Source organism: Panthera leo, chromosome A2 (assembly GCF_018350215.1).
Source record: "Panthera leo isolate Ple1 chromosome A2, P.leo_Ple1_pat1.1, whole genome shotgun sequence".
Lineage (NCBI taxonomy): Eukaryota > Metazoa > Chordata > Mammalia > Carnivora > Felidae > Panthera > Panthera leo.
In genome coordinates, this window is record NC_056680.1 from 88171540 (window position 1) to 88194778 (window position 23239).

The following is a 23239-nucleotide window of genomic DNA, read 5'->3' on the forward strand; positions in this document are numbered from 1 at the left end:
ATCACTCCTTTATCGCTGGGCTCTTCCTAAACTTCCTCCTTGAGAGATAGGGCTTAGCTCCCCTTAGTGAACTTGACATCCTTAAGTGCTGTATTACAGGTTTCTGCAAGGTCCCCTGAAGTGCAACGTTTAGGGAATAGGGATCCAGGGCTCTCTTAGTAGTTAAATAGCTCAAGTAGAGCAAGTTCACCACTGGTATGTGTCTGGAAAAGGTCTAGTCTCTGGACATGAGGCTGAAATACAAGAAAATGTTGCTGGGCCAATTTCCAGCTCCTCTAGTGGAGGACAGTGAATTAGATCACTTCGTCTTCCTTCACTCTTTGCAAAGGAGACTAAACTAGAATACTCTGAAGCTGCAGAATAGTGAGCACATTAGATGCAAAGTTCTAAGAGCAATACCTCATGAGGAGAGAGAGAGGGATAAGGTCGTGGCAGTAAGCGAGGGGATCAAATTGGCAACAGGCCCATATTGAAGGGCTAAAGAATCATCTATGCACTGGCTAAAAGAAAGGAGAAAGGGGAAGGAAAGCTGTTGAGCAAATATTTCCAGCTTATTTTGGGAATGGAGCACATTAGCAAGGAAATATGACATGCTACAGATCCAACAGGAGATAGCTAAATGACAATGGTGAGACCTTCAAAAATAAGTCTAGAAATTTAGATGGGGTGCCTAAGGATTTTATTCCTCAGGTTTCACCCTCTATAACTAGCTGTTTCTTCTGCGACAAAACTCGTAGTGACGGGTTCCTTTCATGCACTGATAATGAAGTAGCTATACGACTGCTTATGATAGCCTAGTGTCATCAATAGAATCGCTTTATGGCAGCCTAGCCTACACATTCATGAATGAATTGTTACAAAGTTTTTATGGCATATAGTATTACAGTCATTCATAGTACAGTATTAGAAACACCATTACCTACGATGGCTGGTGAATACACAGTTTCTCCAACTATGAGAGAGAGAGGCGTACTATATGGTAATATAATTCTTTGAACAGCAAAGATATAAAACAGTAAGAAAACTAGCACATTAATTTTATGTTAAATGCCACTCACCTCACGCACGCGGTGTTCTACAGGATTAATACGTAGACAAGGACGATGACACAGAAATGTCTTATACAGTTCTTGCTGTACAGTGATTAGATTTTCAGCAAAGACACACACATACGCAACACATAGGGTTATTAACTGTATGGCATGATGATGATTTGCTGTTCATTAAGGGGAAGTGGATCATGGTAAGGTTTTCATCTTTGTGATCCTTATGTTGCATAGGAGGGAGAGGGGCAGTTGGTCTTTTGGCTGAGGGAAGGCGGGGGTGGAAGAGGTAGGGGAAGCAAGAAAGACAGGCAGACTTGGTGAAACTATGGAAATGCATCGTCATTTCTGTCCGATTTTTTTTTTCTTTTTCATTTCTATAAAAGTGTTTCTAAAGAGTATCAATCCTTCTTCCACTGTTTGCTTTAGTTTCAGTGTCCCTATCAATAGAAGACTCCATGCTATAAAAAAAAGAGTCAAAAGCAGCCTTGAGTAATTGGACCTCTTCGGCCAGATTATTTTCTACACTGCTTCTTCTATGTCTTTTTCCTCATCATCAGGCATTGGTACAAAGTACTCGTCTTCGTCAAGTTTTCTCCTGTTAATTCTTCTAGTGCGGTGTCTATTAGCTTTTCAATTTCTCCAAGAGCCATACATAACTTGAAGCCCTTCACCCCCTCCTTTTCAATTTTTTTTTCCACCTCCACAATCTCTCTGATGATTTCCTTGATTGGCTCTGTCATAAATCCTGTGAAGTCACGCACAACATCTGGACACAGTTTTCTCCAGCACGGATTTCTTGTTTCAGGCTTGATGGCTTTCATAGTTTTTTCTATAAGGATGACATCTTCAATGGTGTAATCCTTCCAGACTTTCATGGTGCTCTCTATCAGGGTTCTCTTTCATAACGTTGACAATCCTACCATGTGCAATGAACCTAAAGGTCCTTAAGAACCCCCTGATCTAGAGGCTAAATTAGAGACATTATGTTTAGGGATAAGTAGGTCATTCTGATGGCTTCGGTGTTGAGCTCATGGGGTGCTGGGTGGCTCGGGGCACTGTCCAATACCAAAAGAACGTTAAAAGGCAGTCTCTTTCTAACAAGGTACTTTCTGACTTAAGGTACAAAGCATGTATGGAACCAGCCAGAGACAGGGTTCTCATTGTGCAGGCCTTGCTGTTATACAATTAAAAGACTGGCAGCTGATGTTTATCTTTTCCCTTTGAAGGCTCAGGGTGTTAGCAGCTTTTCTTTCTTTTTTTTTTTTTTTTAACTTTTTTAGTGTTTATTTATTTATTTATTTGAAAGAGTGACAGAGCGAGAGCAGGGGAGGGGCAGAGAGAGAGGGAGACACAGAATCCGAAGCAGGCTCCAGGCTCTGAGCTGTCAGCACAGAGCCTAACTTGGGCCTCGAACCACCAACTGTGAGATCATGAGCTGAGCCAAAGTCGGACACTTAACCGAATGAGCCACCCAGGTGCCCCAGGGGTGAGCAGCTTTATAGATAAGGGCAGTCCTGATCATACTCCCAACTGCATTTGCACAAAACAGTACAGTTAGTTTATCCCTTCCGGCTTTAAATCCTGGTGCTCACTTGTCTTCCTAACAAATATCCTTTGTGGCACTTTTTCCCAGAATAAGGCACTTTCATCTGCATTTAAAAACCTGTTCAAGCAGATATCCTTTCTCCTCAATTTTTGTAACGACATCTGGGAACTCATCTGCTGCCTCTTGGTTGGCAGAAACTGCTTCTCCTCTTATCTTGACATTTTTAAGCCAAACCTCTTTCTAAAATTGTGAAATCCTCCTCTGTTGACATTACATTCCCCAGCTTTAGATCCTTCGCTTTCTCTTTGCCTTAAGTTGTCATATAATGACTTCGTTTTTTCTTAAATCATATTAGAGTCTATAGGTATGCTTTTCTTCTAGCAATTCTGTACCCACATAAAAGCTACCTTTTTTTTGCTATATTTTACATAGGAGATAAAGAAGATATTCTGCAAAAAGTAGAAGGTTTTTGTGCTTGCTGATATAGCTGCAATGATGGCTTCATTTACTTCTTTTCTTTTATCTACAATGGTCCTTACACCGGATTCATTTATCTTGATATGGCAGGCATCGCAGCTGCAGACCTCAATCTATGGTCCATATCAAGCGTTTCAACTTTTTCTATTAATGTCATAACTTTTCTCTGCTTCCTGGGGGCACTTCCAGCATCACTAATCTTCGTGTGGTTCCCATGGTTTTATTTAAGGTTTATGGTATTGCACTAAACACAGTGAAAAATATGCGAGAACCACAGAAGATCACTTTTTACTATGATTTGACATTTACTAGGGAGAGACGAACTGTTCACATGGAGATGATTAGTGTCACACCGTGTTTTTAGTGGGTCCTCTCACAACACTTGAGCTCACCGCAACAGCAACAGGGTGTGACTGCAAAATTGTTTCCGTCATACGGTATATACTACAGTTAATTTTATGCAGCTATAATTTAATACTGCATTTTTACGTTGGTTTACATTTCTCTCGAGTGTGAATGGCGCCATGATAAATTGATAAATTTTAACTTTTTATAAAAGATTTATATATATTTTATGGTGGTAAATGACTAAATAAAGTAGTATATACATATACTTTATGCATTCATGACCTGAATTAGTTTGTCACTTATTCTATGCTATATGAGTTTTTTCAAGTTGTCATAATCTTCAAAAAGTTTTCTGATATATGTTTTGAAAAAAAAAAAAAGCGCATATAAGTAGACCTGTGCAGTCCAAACCCATGTTGTTCAAGGGTCAACTGTATGGCTCTTTAAACACACGTCTGTGAAAAATAAGGAGGTGGTAATCGTCAATCCTAAAACGTCATTCTATTATCCAGGAACACAACAGGGATGTCACCAAAGGGCTGTTCTTCAAATGAAAGGAAGGGAATTCAGCAGATAAAGAACAAGAAGTCACTAGGAACAGTGTGTAGATGGTGTGAGAATCTGACCTTAAATGCCATATGCTTGATCCGAATAAGGACAAAGAAAAGATAATACCCACAGATATTGTAATGTGCCACACAGCATCTGATTCTCCTGTATTAACCCATTTAATCCTCACAATGCCCCTACGAGGTCAGCACCTTCACAAACCCCTAGGTGAAAGACAGGAAAGAGGTACAGAAAGGTCAAGCAACTTGTCTGAATCACACAGCTAAGATGGGACAGAACTAAGATCTGAACCCAGGCTGTCTGCTTTCACAGGGCATCGTCTCAACTGTTGCACCACATCCCCTCCCACACTTCAAAGCCCCAGTCTCAAGTTACACTAATCAAAGACTCTGAAATTTTCAGTTACCAGTGAAACCTCTTTATAAGTGGAGTATTGAGCAATGAAGACCAACCCACAAGCGTCGAAGTAGTATGGAGCAATAGATGAGATCCAAGAGAGAAGTCAGGGTTGGAGAGGACACATGAGGCATAAGCTACTCACAGATAAAAGCAGAAGTTAAGGAAGAAGATGACATAATTTTTTAAAAGGCCCTAGAGAAAAAAGACCAGCAGTATGAATAGGACCTTTTGTTTATTGTATTTACGATCCCAAAGGGATGTGATTTGACCCATAATGATCATGAATTCTTTTATAATTGTCCACTGCAGGGTAGTCATGTTTCTTCATGTGTATTTCATCAGAGACCCTCATAGTGCCCAGTGAAGGCACCCAATAAATACTTCTCAAATAAAAGATGACAAGGGAATTAGAGGTGGGAAGGCTCAAAAATAATACAAATACATGCGAAGTAAGCTTTGTGATGAAGGAATATAGACATGAAATGAACTTTATGATGAATTATATATCTAAAGTAGTTGCACGAGGAAGAAACAGAGGCAATGGATTCTGAATGGATTAATTTCCCTTCAAGTATTGGATGGTGTACTTATTGTATACAAGACTCGATGATATGCGATGGGAACATGAAAGATGCCAAGGTAACAACCATTTAAACTTCATCCTTGAGAAACTTAGTCTTGTGATCCTAGAAGTTAGAGAGAGGGTAATAGTTAATAGTTACTGGGGACTGGAAAAGATCTTAAGGACCGGTGGGTAGCATTTGAGTGAAAAGCACTTTTTCAGGCAAGACTTAGAGGACATACGTAAAGGTAGCAAGGAGAATGGGCATCAGCTAGAGGCCAGGAGAGGTGGCGGCAGTAAAAGGCATAATTATCCCAAGGGAAAGGAGAAATCAGAGCAGTCAAAGACCCACAAAGGAAAGAGTATGGAGAATGTAGGCCCATGAGGTTGACGCTGGTTTGCCCTGCTTATTGAGTTGGGGTATTTACAAGACTTTTCGGTTTTGCTTGTCCTAATACGTTAACTGCTTACAGCACAGACACTTTCAACACGGCTTGAATGCAATAAAGTAAAAGAAAAAGGGGAAACTATATCTTCATTTCGGATTATCAGAAATAACCAAGGGTCACCAATACATAGAAAGGATGATTGGCTATCATGGAGATGATGGTTGTGTGACGACTGATAAATATGAGGGAAAAGCAGATCTCAATGCAATTGTTATTTTTAATAAATCTCAAGTGAAAGTGCACAGGATATGAAATAACCACTCACGGTACTCTAATAACTTTTGAAATAGGAGTCAAAAGTACCATTTCTTGTGAAATGAAAAGGTCTATATGATAGTGACACAACAAAAGGGTTCTAAACAGTCAACATACAGAGATAGGGGTGTAGGGTGGAGTGAGGAATCCACAATTTCTTAGCCCAAGCTCTCTGAAGGGTTTATTGAGTGCACATGTGTAAGCATAGCATTTCTTTTCTGTGCAAGTTATTCCTGCCAAAAACTTGCCCTTTTTAAAACCTGAACAATGAATACTCTCTGCCAAACCTCATCACAGTGCAGTCTAAGACAACAATCCCCACGGCTCTGTGAAATGTGAATCAAGCCAAAGAAAGGGAAATGTTGGGCTCTCATCTGTATAGCCAGCATAAATGCTTTTGAACAGCTTCTTTACAGGTGATAAAAGTCTTAACTTCAAAAGTTGATTGGTATTAACTTCCCATTTGAATGTCATAAATAACATCTTACGCTATGTCATCATGCAAATACTTACTTCTGCAGACAGAATGGTGTGGCTTCTTTAACCTTCTACCATCCGGCTTGGAGAGCAACTTATAACACACTAATTCAATTATGATAAGGAAATACGTGAAGCTATAAGTCAGACCCTAGTGTGGCCAACAGGGTGAACTTTGAATCAGAATACATGTCAACAATAAAATTACTAAGTGTACATTCGCACTATCTAAAGATGTTGTCATCTAATACAGGGTCAAATCTCAAAGTTGAGAAAACTTGAGATGATTACTTTTCTTTACAAAGATCTTTTTAAAAAAAATGTACTCTAGTTATAATTATGTATTCACAAGTCAACAAGAACTTGAAAGTACACTGATAGGAAGTGAAAAAGGAGACAACATGATAGTCTCTGGTATGCATTTTAAAAGGTTTTGGTCAGACTATTAGATTTCTTCATTCCTCTTGTTTGGGTTAAATTACCATAGGCAGGATCTCTCTTTTTTTTAGAAATGTATTCAATTATTTTGTGTAACAAAAATGAAAACCCTGAATCTAAGACTCCAGTGAGAACCCAGAGCATATTAGTCATATTGATCTGGGTCTTTTTCAGACGCTTTCATTATTTCAGGAAATTCAGTGGGGTCATACCAAAAAAGAGGCCCTTTAGTCACATATTCTGGAATTGGTTTCCATGACTTATCCTGAACAAGTTCTTCAAATGTGTTTTTTATGCTATGACTCATACAAACTAAAAACAGAAAGAAAAAAAAAGCGCAAAGCTAAACTTTTCAACAATTGCCACACTAGAACACAAATTCAGCAGAAACTATAGTTAACTATAAAGCACAGAGTCAGATAACTGTTAAATAATTGTAAATATGAGGTAACAATAAAAAATAAGACACCACTATGAAAGCTTAGATAAGTAAAACACAAGGACTTTAGTCCAACTGTAAAAGAGACTAGTCCAAGACAGTACAACTTAGATTTTTTAAAAATGTGAAACAATTTGCCACACAAGGAAGAGAAGGAATAATGTGTGATTTATAGAGAGAGGGAAAAAGCATCTATAAAAAATGAGAAGACACACAGTGAAAATACAGACACACACACGTAAAGGGAAATGGCAGCCTGTATTTCCTCCCCACTCTACATTAGTTGGAACACGGGTTAAGTCTCAGCTTCTAGGGGGTTTTTTAGGGGACATAATGGCCTTCTAGGTATATTTACAATTTTCAAAATAGGAATGATATGTGTATTAAATATAATATTTGGTAGGGAATAATATTTAACATACTTAATGCAGTAGGTGTCCTTGATATTCAAAGAGGGGTAAAAAGAATAAATAATCATTGAGCCATTTTGGCAAGAATTCTGGAAGCATAATCATCATCTAGAACTAGCACAGGAGATGGACCTTGTCAATATCCATAAAAGTAGCAAGGACAGTAGAAAAAAAGTTTGTCTTCTCTTTTAATATTTAAGATTGATTTACAGGACATGATAATACACAGATTTGTTTTCATGAGAACCTATAATAATAGCGATGGGGACATTTTTTAGTAATCCAGATACCACATTTTCTTTCAAAAAAGTGATTATGAGAAGAGCTAATTCAAAATATGTGTTTAGTATAATAATATCTATATTTACCACTCTTCCCCCTCAAAAGGCAGAATAGTGGTACCTTGAACTAGGGGAACAAAGTAAGCATTTAACTGAATGACATTAACCTTGCTGACGAGGGAACAGTTCACCTCCTACAGAATTTCTCACCATGATTAATCTATATGCTTTCAAATATAATTTTTAAAAATAGACTTCAGTTTCAGAATAGTTTTAGATTTACAAAAACATTGAGAAGATAGTACTGAGGTCCCCTAAACACACACCCTATAATAGGTTCCCCTATTTTTTTTTTTTAATTTACATCTTACATTAGTATGGACATTCGTTACAATTAATGAACCAATACTAATATATGAACTAAAGCCCATAGTTGATTCTAATTTCCTTCATGTTTGCCTAATCTTCTTTTTCTTTTCACGGATCCCATCCAGGATATCACATTACATTGAATCCCTATCTCTTTGGCTTCCTTCTTCCTGCCTGTGACAGATTCTCAGATTTTCTCTGGTTTTGATGATCTTGACAGTTTGAGGAGTATCAGCGAAGTGTATTGTAGACTGTCCCTCTACTGGAATTTGTCTGATGTTTTTTTCATGGTTCTACTGGAGTTAGGGTTTTGGGGAGAGAGATTGCAGAGGTAAAGTGTCCTTTTCATCTCATCATATCAAGAGCATGTACTAACAACTGGCTTCATGACTGATGTTGACCTTGATCACCTGACCAAGATACTGTTTGTCAAGCTTGCTGAACCTCTGTATAATACCATTTTCCCCCTTTCCATACTGTACTGTTTGGAGGAAAAGACCATTCTCAGCTTACACCTCGGAAGTAGGGAGTTAGGCTCCCCTCCTTGAGAACAGAGTATCTACATACATTATTTGAAATTCTGCACGGGAGCTTTGTCTCTTCTCCATTTGTTAATGTATTCAATCATTTATATTAGCACGCTCTCGTGCATAGTTATTTTACATTTGGGGTTATACTCAGTACAACTTCATTTTTTTGCTCAAACTATTCCAGCTTTGGCCACTGCGAGCTCCTTCAATTGGCTTCTGTGTCTTTCTGACATATCCAATCATTGTGTGTATGTGGCAATGGCAGTGGCAGTGGGGTGTATGTTGAGCACTTCTTTATTTTTTGGTACTACAGGAAGCTCCAGGTTGGTGGTATAGATTTCCTGCCCCAGCCTTTGAATCAGCCATATCTCCAAGAATCTCTGGTTCCTTTTATTGGAGGATGGTATTAGAAAACAAGATCTAGGCACTGTCACATATAAAATTTATTTTTTAAATAAATTTCATGTTTAAGCTAAGAATTCACATATATGTTTGTAGGTTTATGAATACATTTTTACTAACACATCTCTATGCATACTATATTTTCTAGTTTTTCAGTAATGATCAGGAACTGTATCTGTGATGAAAATCATTATTGTAATTTTTTTGTAATGTGTATTTATTTTTGACAGAGAGAGAGACAGAGCATGAGCGGGGGAGGCGCAGAAAGAGAGGGAGACACAGAATCCGAAGTAAGCTCCAGGCTCTGAGCTGTCAGCACAGAGCCCGACGCGGGGCTCGAACTCACAGACCGCGAGATCATGACCTGAGCCGACGTCAGATGCTCAACCGACTGAGTCACCCAGGCACCCCGAAAATCATTATTATAAATATAAAAGATCTACAAAAAAAATGCACCCCCTTTCAACAAGAAAACTCAAATTAGTGGGGCACCTGGGTGGCTCAGTTGGTTAAGTGTCCAATATTTGGTTTCAGCTCAGGTCATGATCTCACAGTCTGTGAGATAGAACCCCACGTCTGGCTCTGCTCTGACAGTGTGGAGCCTGCTTAGGATTCTCCCTCTCCCTCTCTCTCTGTCCCTACCCTGTGTATGCTCTCTTTCTCCCTCTCTAAATAAATAAGTAAACAAACAAACAAACATGAAAAAAAAAACCTCCAATTAGTGTCAATTTCTATTGACCCAGTATTTAGCATTCAAAGTAAACTGAGAATTCCGAGTTCTAAATATCTTTGAAATGAAGTTATATTTCAAAATTGAAAGCATGTCTCCAAATAAGAATAGTATTCACTTCTTTCTTTCATAGAACAATCAATTCAGATATGAAGAGGAAACATTTATCCAAAAGCAACAGCAGTAACAAACACCAAAACCCAAGTAAAAAACAAAGAGTGGGAATAAAAGTCTCACTGATCTTATACATTCTATCATGAAAACCAGACTACTTAAATGTAATCTGAGATTATGGCATCTTCAGGCATGAGTTAAGTTAAGGTGAACTAATATGGAAACAGATGATGTAGATTCTCATGTGTTAACTGGGTCCTTCTAAAAAACACACAAAAAATTTAAAATGAAATAATAACTTTTCATAGCATGCAACAGTTTATTAAGTATTCTCATATACCTGTTTCACACAATCATTACACCACTTCTGTACATTATGTACTAGGATAATACACTCAGCATCTCACCACCTTTTTCGGTGACGGGGTAAAACTCAGCTGTAAGATGAAAGTGTCCTTCCTAAAAATCTCAGCAAAAGTAAAGTATAATAGCAAAGACCTTTAATCTGATCTTTTGTAGGCAGTAAAGCGATTCAAAATCACTGCATTGACTGTGTAGATACACAATCAGACTTCAGTATGTGCTAAGCATCTGAATATGTTTAGCATTGTACTAACCTGAAGGTATAAAAAGTTAGTCACTTCCTTCCTCCAAAGTTCTTATGATCTAGTCAACAATCATAAACAACAAAAGTAAAGAGGTAAACACATTACTAAAAACTCAGAATATTAGCTTTAAAAGTATGATGAAGATATACAAATAAAAAAGGATTTGGGCCAAGGTTTCCTCTATTAGTGGAGTATTTTTTAACCAAATTTTGAGGTAGGAAGAAACTGATTAACAATTTTGTCTATGGTCAATCATTATTACTATTATTCCTATTTATTTTACAAATGTGGACATTTCTTTTTTTTCTTTCAAGGAATATGTTATTGAGTGCTGAAATGCTGTTTTATTGAAGTAATTTGTTTAGCTCCAGGTATTTATGGAAAGAATAATAATTTTTCAAAATGGAGCTATGGTTACTCTTATTCATGAAATAAATCATGTATTAATTGACAAGAATGCTTCCCAAAGAACATATGTCAGCACACCATTATATTTCCCAGACGGAACAATAAAGTTCAGAGTCACATTTGTTTTTCTCAAAATAATGAAGCCATAAAAAAACCATCTGAAGACATACTAGTGTTTATGAAGCCAACACCAATTGGAATATTTCTTTCTTTGAGACTGAAAAGTTGATGTTGCAAATACTTAATAAAAATGGTGATGACTTAATCCAGTAGCTCTGTACAAGCAGTATACAAATACTGGTCCACAGAGATACCTACCAATTCCAGAAGACATCTTCAGAAACTTCTTCAGGTCTGTGATAAGGCTTTTTATGGTTAACACATGCTCATGTAACGGAATGAGATCACAGTATGAAGAATAAAAATGAGGTACTCTGAAACTTCCTGACTTACTTTAACCCCAACCCCAAACAATGCATTTCCTACTTTTGGAAAAGAAATAATGTGAGAGCAATTCAGCTCCATGACTCAAGTTCAGACCTACAGTCGATCTGTTAGCCTGTCATTGGAAACAGTACATGGGCTTCCTCTGTCTTTGTAATTGTTTATATTCCTGACCTTCCCTGCTACCGAAAATAATTCCTACTCCTACCCTTACCAGCCCTACACACACACGCAGAAATGAAAAATTCAATTTATCTTTGTGTATTTTCCCATGTAAAAATATAAAGCAAATTTATTAACTAAGATTCACCCATAAAGGCAATTCTGCAAGAAGGTAAAATAAAAGCCACATAATTTTTTCTCTACCTTGTACCCTTAGTTTCTGCTGGTATTGATTATGGTTTCCTGATAATTCCAAAACATTTTGCACTGTCAGATGCTTTTCACTGACCTCCCCCTCTCAGAGAGACAGGAAGGTAACAGGAGTCACATCATTACTTCTCCTAAACGGACAGACAGCAGATTTTTACAAAGGTGAAACAGTGGTGCCAAAATATGAAGTAAGTTTTTAGGTATTCAGGTCATGAAAGCAATAAATAGACTAAGGAAATCTCCATTAATCTCAGGAAATTTTCTCAATACAGCCATGGGGTTACTATTTGACAAAATATGTTTCTTTGTTTTCATCTTTTCTTTCCAATTATTACGAAAGCCACTCAATAATTCCTAAAAGGTACAATAAGACCTGTGTAAATATAGATTATTAATATCACATGCATACGATTCTCGGCCTACACATTTGATGTGGTCCATACCAATCCTCAATAATGGATTCCATTTAAATTCTTAGGTGTTCTTCCCTAGTAAATGATCATATACAGATGCAGTATCAAAGTGATCTTAGAAAGGGCCTCTAAGTGATGACCTAAGTGATGACTGAAAGCTTCCTGAAGTCCCTGAAAGGTGAGCCACATGACGGGAAAACAGGTCCAGATTCAGGCCTGCCCCTTACTGGTTTATATTTGGACATACCAATTAACACTTCTAGATCTCCTTATTCTCATTTTTGAGATGAAAATAACTGCTTTGTCTACTCCCCTAACCATCGATTCCATTTTTAAGTATTTAAGGATGAGGATTGTCTGTTAGAATTGCGAAAACCAGGGCGCCTGGGTGGCTCAGTTGGTTAAGCGTCCGACTTCGGCTCAGGTCATGATCTCGCAGTCCGTGAGTTCGAGCCCCGCGTCAGGCTCTGGGCTGATGGCTCAGAGCCTGGAGCCTGCTTCCGATTCTGTGTCTCCCTCTCTCTCTGCCCCTCCCCCGTTCATGCTCTGTCTCTCTCTGTCTCAAAAATAAATAAAAACGTTAAAAAAAAAAACAAATTAAAAAAAAAAAAAAAGAATTGCGAAAACCAAAATGGGACACCACCCATTTCTAATCCCGTGTCTTTGCTTTCTTGTCAACTAAAAACAAAGAAGAATGACACTGAGTGGTATTGTTGGGAATATTAATCGTGATAATGTATTAAGCACCTACAATGCAGCAAGTGTTTGATAAATGTCCCTTCCCATCTCCACCAATTTTCCATTTCATAAATGGGCAAATTCCATTTGAAATGTTGGCAATCCAAATCAGTACCGCTTTATTGTCTCTCAGCTACCTCTTGACCCTATTCTTATCTCTTCCCACATCACCTTCCTGTATTTCCTGGCCTTTCTCTTCCAAGGGCCAAGGTCTTTTCCCATCTCCCTGACCTGGACTGTCACTTTGGAGCTTGTCAGCGGTGACTCCTCTCGCCAGTTTCAGCTGCTGGGAGGAGCCTCAACGACTTCAAGGCTGGACAGAATTAAAGCAACTCCCCGCTGGGGCTGCGCACTTCCAACCCCAACCCTTCCTGCTCATCTCCTCGATATCTGGCCTCGGTACAGCAGGAGAAGCGAAGGCAACACTGGAGTGATGACATGCGGCTCTCTCCCTTCCCCACCCTCCACATTTTTCCTTCCACGTGCGGAACCCATAAGGCTATGACCGCTCGCGCCAAGGCGGTTGCCATGGTTACGCAACAGCAGCACCAGACGCAGGAGGGGGTCTCATCCCTTCTCCACTCCACCCTCGACACTTTCCTCCCCATTAGGGCCTCCCCCACAAACACAGGAAGAGAAGACTTCGCCGCTAAACTTGAGACTTCAAGCCCCCCCCCCGCCCCACCTTCTTTCGCTAGAGCAAACGGCACTGACAAGCTAAGGAAGGGTGGGAGGGGCTTTGGTGAAGTCCTCGTTTCACTCCGGGCTACACGGCGAAAAGTTCGCCTTTTGAACTCCGATCTCTGTAACAAGGAATTTGGGACCTCAATGGCCCCAGCTGCAGGGCGCGCGACGCGCGTCCAATCCCTCGGATTTCAGCTCGCCGGCGAGAGCGCACCGTCTCCTCCTCCTGTCAAGTCCCCTCCGCGCTGGGACGGAAGCACGACTCAGCCCACGAGGCTGAACACAAGCCGCCAGGGAAGGAGAATCTGCCAGTGCCGAAAACAGCCCTGGCTCTGCCAGGGCAGCCCATTAACGCGTCGACTCGGGGCGGGCCGGCCGGGGGCCAGGAGGGGACACCCGGGGTCGGGGAGGGGGTAGAGTCACTGCGTTAAATTCCCAGCAGGAGCCAACTCCGAGCCAAGCCGAGGCTACCAAGGGATGCCCCGCTCCAGCCTGAGTGCGTTTTGCAATAACCAGCATTTCCCAGACAGCCAGCTTCGTGGCTGGTGTCTGACCCCAACTTTACCCTCAGGGTAAGAAGGATGCGCGCTTCCCTCAGACGGAGCGTCACGATTCCTTCGCAAGGCAAAAGGCATCGCCCATCCCTCTCCCGAAGCCACAAAACAAACAAACGCCACGGTCTCCCCGTCCCCTCCCCCTCCCAGCCCAAGGGGAAAAGCGGGGAGGAGGGGGGAGCGAGAGTGTGGAAGCCCTTAGTCAAGTCCTCCCCGGACGGTCCCCACCATCGCGTCTCCCAATGAACCTGCAGCCGGCGGAAGCTGCAGGTCACGTCTCGACGCGCTCTCTGCCGCCTTGGCCGCGGAGGGAGCGAGGGACAGAGTGAAGTTCCCGGGAGCGTCTGCGGCGGAAAACTTTGCGCGGTGTTGGCGGCGGGAGGCTTTGGCCGAGGAGGCTCTGGCGGCGGCAGCTGGGAGGTGGGACCGCGCCCCCGCCGCCACGCTGTCCCCGGCGCGGCGCGCACAGGCCGTCCGCACCTAAGCGCACAGATTCCCTGTCTGGTCCCCCGCGCGCCCACCTCGTCCGCTCCGGAGCGCCTTCTCGGTCCCACGACGGTTCCTTAGCTCCTGGAGTTGCGCATCCCACTTCGGACCCACGGCCACCCCCCAAATCCAGTCACCCCGGCTTCACTCTGCGGTCCCCGCCGCGCCCTCCCACTGGGGTAGCAGGTGACCAGAAGGCAGCCTTACCTGCTGCGAACTCTTCTCTCCCTCTCTCTGGGCCAGACGTCCTTTCAGGAAGCGAAAACGGGGATGCAGGCTGCGGGATTGCGCGGCGGCGACCCGGGGCACCGGCGCAAGCTCCTCTGAGAGGCAGCCCTGGCTGAGCCGCGGAGCCCCGGCGGCCCTGGCGGAGCGTGGAGGCTGCGGCCGCAGAGGCCCGGCCGGGAGGCAGGGGGCGCTGCTGGCCCCGAGCGCGGAGACGGGACAGGCGGGGAGCCAGGCACCAGCTGGAGCTTTGGGGAGGCGAGTGTGGCGAGGAAAGGCACGCTCCGAGCGGGAGGGCGGCTTTTAAGTTTGTGGTGTGACCGCAGCAGCTGTCCTGGGAGAGACTCAGTCTTTCTAAAAAGGGGATGCTCAAAACGCCGGGGATTACCTCTCCCCTTCCGATCTCCTCCCCCAGCCCTCGGCCCCCCTTTCCTCTGCGCACGCCAGTCCTCCCCAGCGTGCCGAAGTCCATCCCTGCCGGCGCGCAGGCTGTCAGCAGCGTGGATTAAATGTAGCTCCGGCCACGCTCAGGCATGTTTTTTCCGGACTGGCCACCCTGTGCACTGTCTGTGCAGCAGCCTCTGACGTTTGAGCCCACGTCGGGCTGGCTGACTTTGGGACCTATGTACGCTGTACCGTAAAGTCTCTAGGGACCTCCCGCGGAAGAAACAGGACAAATAATGTCCAAACAATTGTAAACCTCATAAAGAGTGGCTGGTTCTGTTTGGTATGTAAAACCCCCGGGACCACTAGCCTTGAAACCGCAGGCATTGAGATGAGCGATGGAGATCAATCTTCCATTAAGGGACTGACACCCAAGAAAGGGAGGCAGAGGGTGGAGGAGGGGAAAAGGGCAAAACCCCCAAGATGTAAGTCTTCTTTCCTCTTTACCTCATTCCAGGCCAACAGGAATATGTAACCTATTTCTGTCTTAGGAGGTTTCCTTCGTAGATTTGCACACACCTTGGTCGCGCAATAGGAAACTGAAGTATGTGGGGAGACCAGGGGTGGATCCACATTTTGTGGAGCCTGGAACTTACACAATTTGGAGGTGGGATCCTCTTTAAGACAAACAATGCGAAAATAGTTTAATTTGTACAGACTTTCCAAAAACGACTATGTGAATTTATTGTCAGGTGGCCCTCAGGGTCACGGAAAGGGCAAGTGATGAGTCCTGCAGCTTGGACCTCGTTAGCTGCATGGTCAGTCCTTCTGTGACGGGAACTGTAGGTCTGGAATCACACACCTTGCACTTATTTAGTCCCAATCATAAAGCTGACTTGGGGTAGAGCCATAGAAAAAAAGCAGGCCCAGGATTCTGCGTTTGTCAGCTTGATTTAAGAGCACAGCTTGTAGGATCCCAGAGCCCCTTTGGCAAATGACAAGGGGTGTTTTGGTTTGAGGGTAGTGAGCAATCAATAGCAACAATGGAAGAACTGGAAGGTGGGAGGGGACTCTTCATTCAGCTTCCCCTCAACAGCGGAGAGCTGAGGGCCACAGAAGCTAAATGAGTCATTTCAAGTTGCAGATGGTTAGTGGCAGAGCGGGCTCAGGAGGGACTCAAGTTTCCTAACTCTGACCAACGTTCTTTCCTGTGTCTCATGCTGCCCCATTTCTGTAACCTTGGTTTTGACTTTCAACCAACCAACCCCATAATTTTCCTCTTTAGATACAGGAAAATTTAAGTCCCTACTGACTGTTCCGACCTGTAGCAACTTTTTTTTTGGAATGCTTTGTATTTGATGTTATAGCACTTGTTTTTGTAATTAACCATACCCTCGGTGTGCTTATCGCATTTTCTATGCATTTTATATTATTTTATTTGTTTATGCCAATGCCCTTCCATCCAAATTGCTAGCTCATTGTAGGGACAGAATACCTCTTTTATCTCCCACAGCATAGCTTAGGGTTTTGCACATAGTGGGTCCATGATAAGTAGTTTTTGACTTTTAAAATCTCTCTACTTATTGTCTAATAATTTTGTGGGTTTATTGGCCAGACTATTCTGTTTAACTAGAATTGCAGCTAACTGGATTTCCCCTTTTTCCCTCCTGTCAAAAATCCAATCTTAGTAGACCCAAGCCAGACAGCATCTCCCTTTGCTACTATTTCAACGTTTTCCACAAAACTCCTAAAAAATTAATCATTCCCTCCCATTTCCCCAAAGCACTTTGATTTCAATACTCTTATAAGCCCGTTTGATGTTATGTCATAATTAGTTATGCATGTGTCCTCAGCTCATACACGAGTGTCGGCTGTTTTTTAGCTTTGTTGTTCCAGCCGCTGAAACAATGCCTATGAATGTGTATCAAACTGGTTTAGTTCAGATTCCACTGACTTGAAATTCAGGCTGCATTTACCAGGGCATCCTGAACATACCATGGGAAGACAACATCTGGAAATTGGGTTCTGTGCTTTCCTTCTTTTAATTGCTCTGAGCACGCAGCAGGCGGAATCAACCGCGCTGCCCAAAGTTGTGATAAATGGCCTCAGCTGTGTCCATGGCTTTGTAGTCCCCAGGGCACTTCTCTGAGTGTCTTGCATATGGTAGGTGTGTAGCAAATATCTGGGGGTTAAATTAGTTACTGAAAACAGTGGCTATAATGATGATAATCAGCCACTGCATTTATTTCTGAACTTCTCCTAACCCTACAAGATCTCCTCAGCATGGTTTTACAGTCCTTTCCAGGAGTTTGAGATCCGTTGTCCTCAAAAGCAGTTTGGTAATCTGTCCAGAAGGGCTAATACCCTATCTAAATCCTTGCAATAACACCTGGGGAGGAAAAATATTTTTTACGTTAAGTTTTGTTAAAATGTAAGGTGTATTACAGAGTTTAGTGTATCTCCAAGGGTGACTATCTGTGATTCAACAAGTGATCCTTAATTACACTGAAAGAGTTGTGTGTATCATCAGTTAGAACTACCTAATTGCGGCTGTATCCCTGTTTCATCCTGGGAGGAAAAAGGAAAAAAAAAAAAAAAAAAAAAAAAACAGAAAGGAAAGGAAGAAAAGAACAAAGTACTTTCTAGGTGCGTGGAAAAAAATTTGAGTAAGTAAACTTGTCTAGAGGGCCCAGGCTGCTCCTCTGTGACATACCGCCCCTTACCCATCTCCATTAGCACTCAGATAGAATTTAAGTAAGTCATTTTTACTGTATGGTAGTATATATGTGTTAGGTTATATGAAATACACTATTTTTCAAAAAAAACCCCTACATTTTAATACATAATGTACTAGAAGATACATGTTAGATTATGTGAAGTACACTATTTCTCAAAGGATTACATTTTAATACTTAATGAAGCCAAAGAATAAAGTTCTAGCTGTACAAGTTCAAGAATTGTCAATCTATGTTGGGAACCACTAGAAAAGGCAGCAAGGATGGGTAAGAGTAGAATAGGTATATTCCGGGCTTCTCCAACTCCACATATAGCTAACTCTGCCAAGAAGACAGAAGAAAGATAATTACTGGGTCCAGAATTTAAATGTAGCAGGATCTCAGAGAATTTGGCTGCACTTTCAGCAGAAGGTAGTAGCTTGTTGTTCTTTCCCAACAAAAAATCTATAATCCTAGTTCTCTCTATACTTTCTTCTATTCACAAAAAGAAAAGGAAAGAAAGAAAATTTGGTGAGTTTGAAAGAAAAAAAAAAAGGCTGATAAAATAAACTGCAACGTTCTATGTACAGAGACAAGGAAAATGAAGATAAAACTCAAACCAATTAGTATTTATATGAATAAAACTAGTCCTACCTTGGTCAGATATAAAACCTCTCTGCCTTATAATAAATACTGTTTTATGAATGTTTTCCCACATACATACTAACGTATCTGTACTGACAGATAAATATTGTTATACTCAATTGAGAAAAGTGGAGTCTATATTAGTTTATTTCTAATTGGATCAAGTGATGGCATGAGTTGAAGCACCTCACCCACTTACTCCTCTTCTATCAGGTGTTTTCCCCATATAAATTTCAGATATGTTTTTTTCCCCCATTTGTTTCATCTGATAATGGCAATCCACTCATCACAGGATCATTAGCTAGTTACATATTATGATCATTAGATCATGCTTAGTGATGGAAAAGAACACACCTTTCATCTTTACTTCAGCTTTCATTACACATACACAGAACTCTCAGAAGTCAATGTATCTCTGCTTCTCATCATTAAGTAAAGACAGAAGAGGGTTTATGGTTGGTTAATCAGAATGTAAAACTGTCAGAACTTTGCTTAATGTCTCTGAGTTTTAAACTCTTTTAACATCGTAAATAATCATAAACATTCAGAGTTGGGAGAGGCCTCAGAGACCTTTTGGCCCTCATGGGATAGATGAGGGAACCAAAGCCAAGAAGATGGAGTAATCACCCAGGACTTTCTAACTCTTGCTCTCTGCCCTCTATAATACAGCACCCTGCTATAGAGACTTTACTTGAAGAAGAAGAAGAAGAAAAAAAAAAAAAAAAATCAGCTATTTTTCAAAACCTTTCCAAGCCAGAATCTTAAGGTTATATTTACTTAGCTGGTTTGGGGTGTGGTGAATAATTAAATTCAGCAGGAATGCACTTCAAAATAAAAATAAAAACACAACCCAACCCCTTTGGCCCAAGTCCTGAGACCTCAGAAAAGAAAACCTCCTTGACTATGAACATTCACTAGAGGTTGGGAAGGCTTTCTGTGCCTGATATAGGAGTCCACTTAGCTGTTGGATGGAGGAGTTGATAGTCACATAAATGACTCTCTGTTGTTGTTTCTTTTTTCTTTTTTTAACAGTATTCTTACATCAACAAACAATCCCCCAGGAAGGATTTTAAGGAAAAATAAACACCTTTCTTACATATCATATAAGAAAAAAAAAAAAAATCACCTTTGAGTTTGCTTTTCTGAATACCTCATGCCGCCACCACCACCCCTCTCTCAGAGCATACTTCAGAAATCGTGTATTCTTGTAAGAAAATGGGGGAGGGGAGGGATTCCCGTGAAACCAATCCAGGCCAGCCTTATTTGTATAAGGGTGATGAAACCAAGAAAAATATGCCCTCTTGTGGCTTATTTGTTCTAGTTCACAACAAATCAACAGTACTCTATTATTTCCTGAAACTCAAACATACCTGTATTCCAAGTGGAATTAAACTATTCCTTTGTGCAGTAACTGGAGAGAACAGGCCCATGTAGACAACACGAAGGCATTCCAAGCTTCTGCTTTGTTCAAGGTCATATATAGCTACTTAGCCACAATGAAATCAGGATCCCTAAAAATGGGGAACATTTTCCAAAATAACCCACAGAGTCTTACAGATCTTATAAAAATACCTTTCAAATAAATGCATCGATAGAATTTCTTTCCTAAACACTGAGGTTTGTTTTGGACAGACTTAAACTATCAGTTTCCACAAATAGGAGAAAATTCATAATTTCCTGCCCTACTGTATTTGTGCCTCTAATATTTCTTTAACTGTAGGATGCTGCCTATTTTTCCATTTAAAAAGAAAGTAAAATATGAAGCAGTTAAGAGAATGCTGATTTTCATTCTTTGAATATTTTTTCTCTTCTTTCCCCTTGCTTTACTCAGAAATGAAGATATAACGAATGTGTTACGTCCAGTGGTTTGCAGATACAATTAATTTCACGTTATGACAAAAAAAAAAAAATGCCCACCATGTTTGCCCACAGCAAAGTGGAGATGGGTTTAGTGGACAATGACCTTTGTTGATCAAGAGAAAGACTTTCACATAACTGTGATTTAAATGATTTAGTAACAAAGTAAATCTCAAAGGTTTAAAACAGGCCAGGTTGTTAAATTCTTAGTCTAACTCAATTGTGATAATAATAATTATGATGAACAACATTATCATTTTACATGCAAGGAAACTTAATGTTAAGTGACTTAAGTCACACATTTTTCATTTGCCTGGATCTGCTTGTGTACTAAGGGGGCCACTGGGTCATTTCCTAATCTGCATCCTTAGCCCCATGCTGCAGAAATAAACCAAATCGAATCTTACTTATCAGAATGAAAAATGCCATTTTCCAAACTGCCCAATTTAACACATGGAACTATTATTTTTCTCAGTTACAATCTAAAATGGAATCCTGTTCTTCTAAGTTTATAATCATTCTGACCCTTAAAGCACAGATATACTTTCACTTGAATTATCATTTGAAAAACAATCATAAAACAATTCAAGGTTTTAAATTTTATTTACTTTTAACTTAGTAAAGAAAAATAAACCACTATACTATACTACTACTAAAAATTTGCATTCTTACCACCTCAGTAAAATTATCTTTCCTATGTAAACAAAGTTTTACTTCCCAACTTTTACTCATGTGTCTTCTGATAATGTCCACATTAAAAGTCTATGATTATACACATATTTAAAAAATTATCTCTACTTTTATTATGTTTAAAACTACTAAGAAAAGAGCCATTTTTATTTATTTATTTTTTTAATTTCATTATTTTGAGACAGAGAGAGAGCAGGGCGTGCCGAGAGAGAAGGAGAGAGAATCCCAAACAGGACCCTATAGCACTGTCAGCACGGAGCTCGATGCAAGGCTTGAATGCACGAACTGTGAGATCATGATCTGAGCTGAAACCAAGAGTCAGTCCACACTTGGCCTACTGAGCCACCCAGGTGCTCTTAGAGCCAATTTTAGAAGACAAAAACATGACCATTTCAAAAGTATTAAGAAATTAACATTTCACTAATTAGAATTAAAGACAAGCTGTCCATAATAAAGTTGTAAGTGTATTATTGATAGCATGCCCAGTATTAAAAATGATGATCTACCAATATTAACTGTTAAAACATAATATTAAAAAAAAAAAACATAAATTTATGGTATTAAAACAGTGAGGTATGGAGTACCTGGGTGGCTCAGTTGGTTAAGCGTCCAAATCCTGCTCAGCTCATGACCTCACAGTTTGTGAGTTCGAGCCCCGTGTCAGGTTCTGTGCTGACAGCTCAGAGCCTGGAGCCTGCTTCAGGTTCTGTGTCTCCCTCTCTCTGCCCCTCCAGCTCATGCTCTGTCTCTGTCTCTCTCTCTCTCTCACAAAAATAAATAAATATTAAAAAAAAAAAAAAAAAAACAGTGAGGTATTGGCTAGTGAATAGATAATGAAGCAAAACAATTAGAGGCCTAGAGAACAGATTTAGGTATATATTATAATTCACATGTGTGATGGGAATTTTATTTTCCAAACTTGAATGGACAATAAATGCCTTCCTTTTTAAAAATTACTTTTGTTATAGAGCATTTCAAATACAAAAAATAGCATACACACACACACACAAAATGGAGCTCACACTCATGTAAAGCTATACATTTTCTTTTGATTATCATTTTAATTAGGACCAATACTATCTGATATGTAGGGTTGAATTCCTATTTTTCAGAAATTCTGTATATTTATTTTTTATTTTATCTTTCTCTTGTTAAGATGAAATAATCTGTTCTTTTTAATCCCAGGAGAAAGAAATCTTGTTATTGTTACTGTTTAATGTTAAATTGTGTTATTTTCCAAATCCATTGTACCCTTGTAAGAGAATATGGTTTGTAATCTTTATACTTAACAGAAATATGGGAGGAGTGCCTGGGTGGCCCAGTGGTTAAGCACCCAACTCTTGATATAGGCTCAGGTGATGATCTCACAGTTCACGGAATCTGGCCCCTCCACGGGCTCTGGGCTGATAGCAGGGAGCCTCCTTATGATTCTCTCTCTCTCTTTCTCTCTCTCTCTCTCTCTTTCTCTCGGCCCCTCCCCCACACATACACATTCACTCTCTCTCTATCAAAAATAAATAAATAGAAACATTTAAAATAAATTTTAAAAAAGAAGTATGGGACATTTCAGGGATGAAGTATATGGTCCATTTTAATGCCTATTTTTTATACATTTCAGATGAAGGTACTCTTCCTATTATTCTGTGTATTTCCATAAGGTCTATCCTTGAGACTGTGTTGCTTAATTCTTTAACCTTTTTTTATCCCCTGATTTCCATTGCACTGAGTAGTAGTTTCCTACTTTAATGGTTACCTATTTCTTTTGCTTCATCTATAGGTCCTACTGTATAAAGTCAGTTGTTCTGATATTTGGTCCATAGATAACCCCAATTCTCCATTGTGTATTGTGGCCTTTGGTATTATAAACTGCCTCGTTGAAAGTTTTTCACCTATTCTACCTTATTTGTTAACAGGATCACAACCAGTTGCTTCCTTATTGTTTACATTTCTTAATACATTTTTGCCCATTCTTTTATTTTTAGCTTTCTGAATGACATCCTTTTAGGTTTGTTTCATGAAACAGCATATAATTGACTTTTACTTTATGAGCCAATTTGAAAATGTTTATCTTTTCATCAGTCAGTTAAGCCCATTTATTCAATGTGACTAATTTATTTTGACAAAAATTAATCATATTATTATGTACTCTATGTACTGTATATATAATGGTATATT

At 40.3% G+C, this 23239-nt stretch overlaps 1 protein-coding gene across 1 annotated transcript in view; it reads right to left on the bottom strand.

Moving 5' to 3' along the window:
- The window catches only part of SEMA3D (semaphorin 3D), a 197273-nt gene extending 182288 nt beyond the window's left edge, over positions 1-14985 (bottom strand). The window contains exon 1 of the mRNA XM_042916694.1: positions 14757-14985. The gene's annotated coding sequence lies outside the window, so the exon portion shown is untranslated. The remainder of the gene's footprint in view (positions 1-14756) is intronic.
- Positions 14986-23239: the final 8254 nt, after the last annotated feature.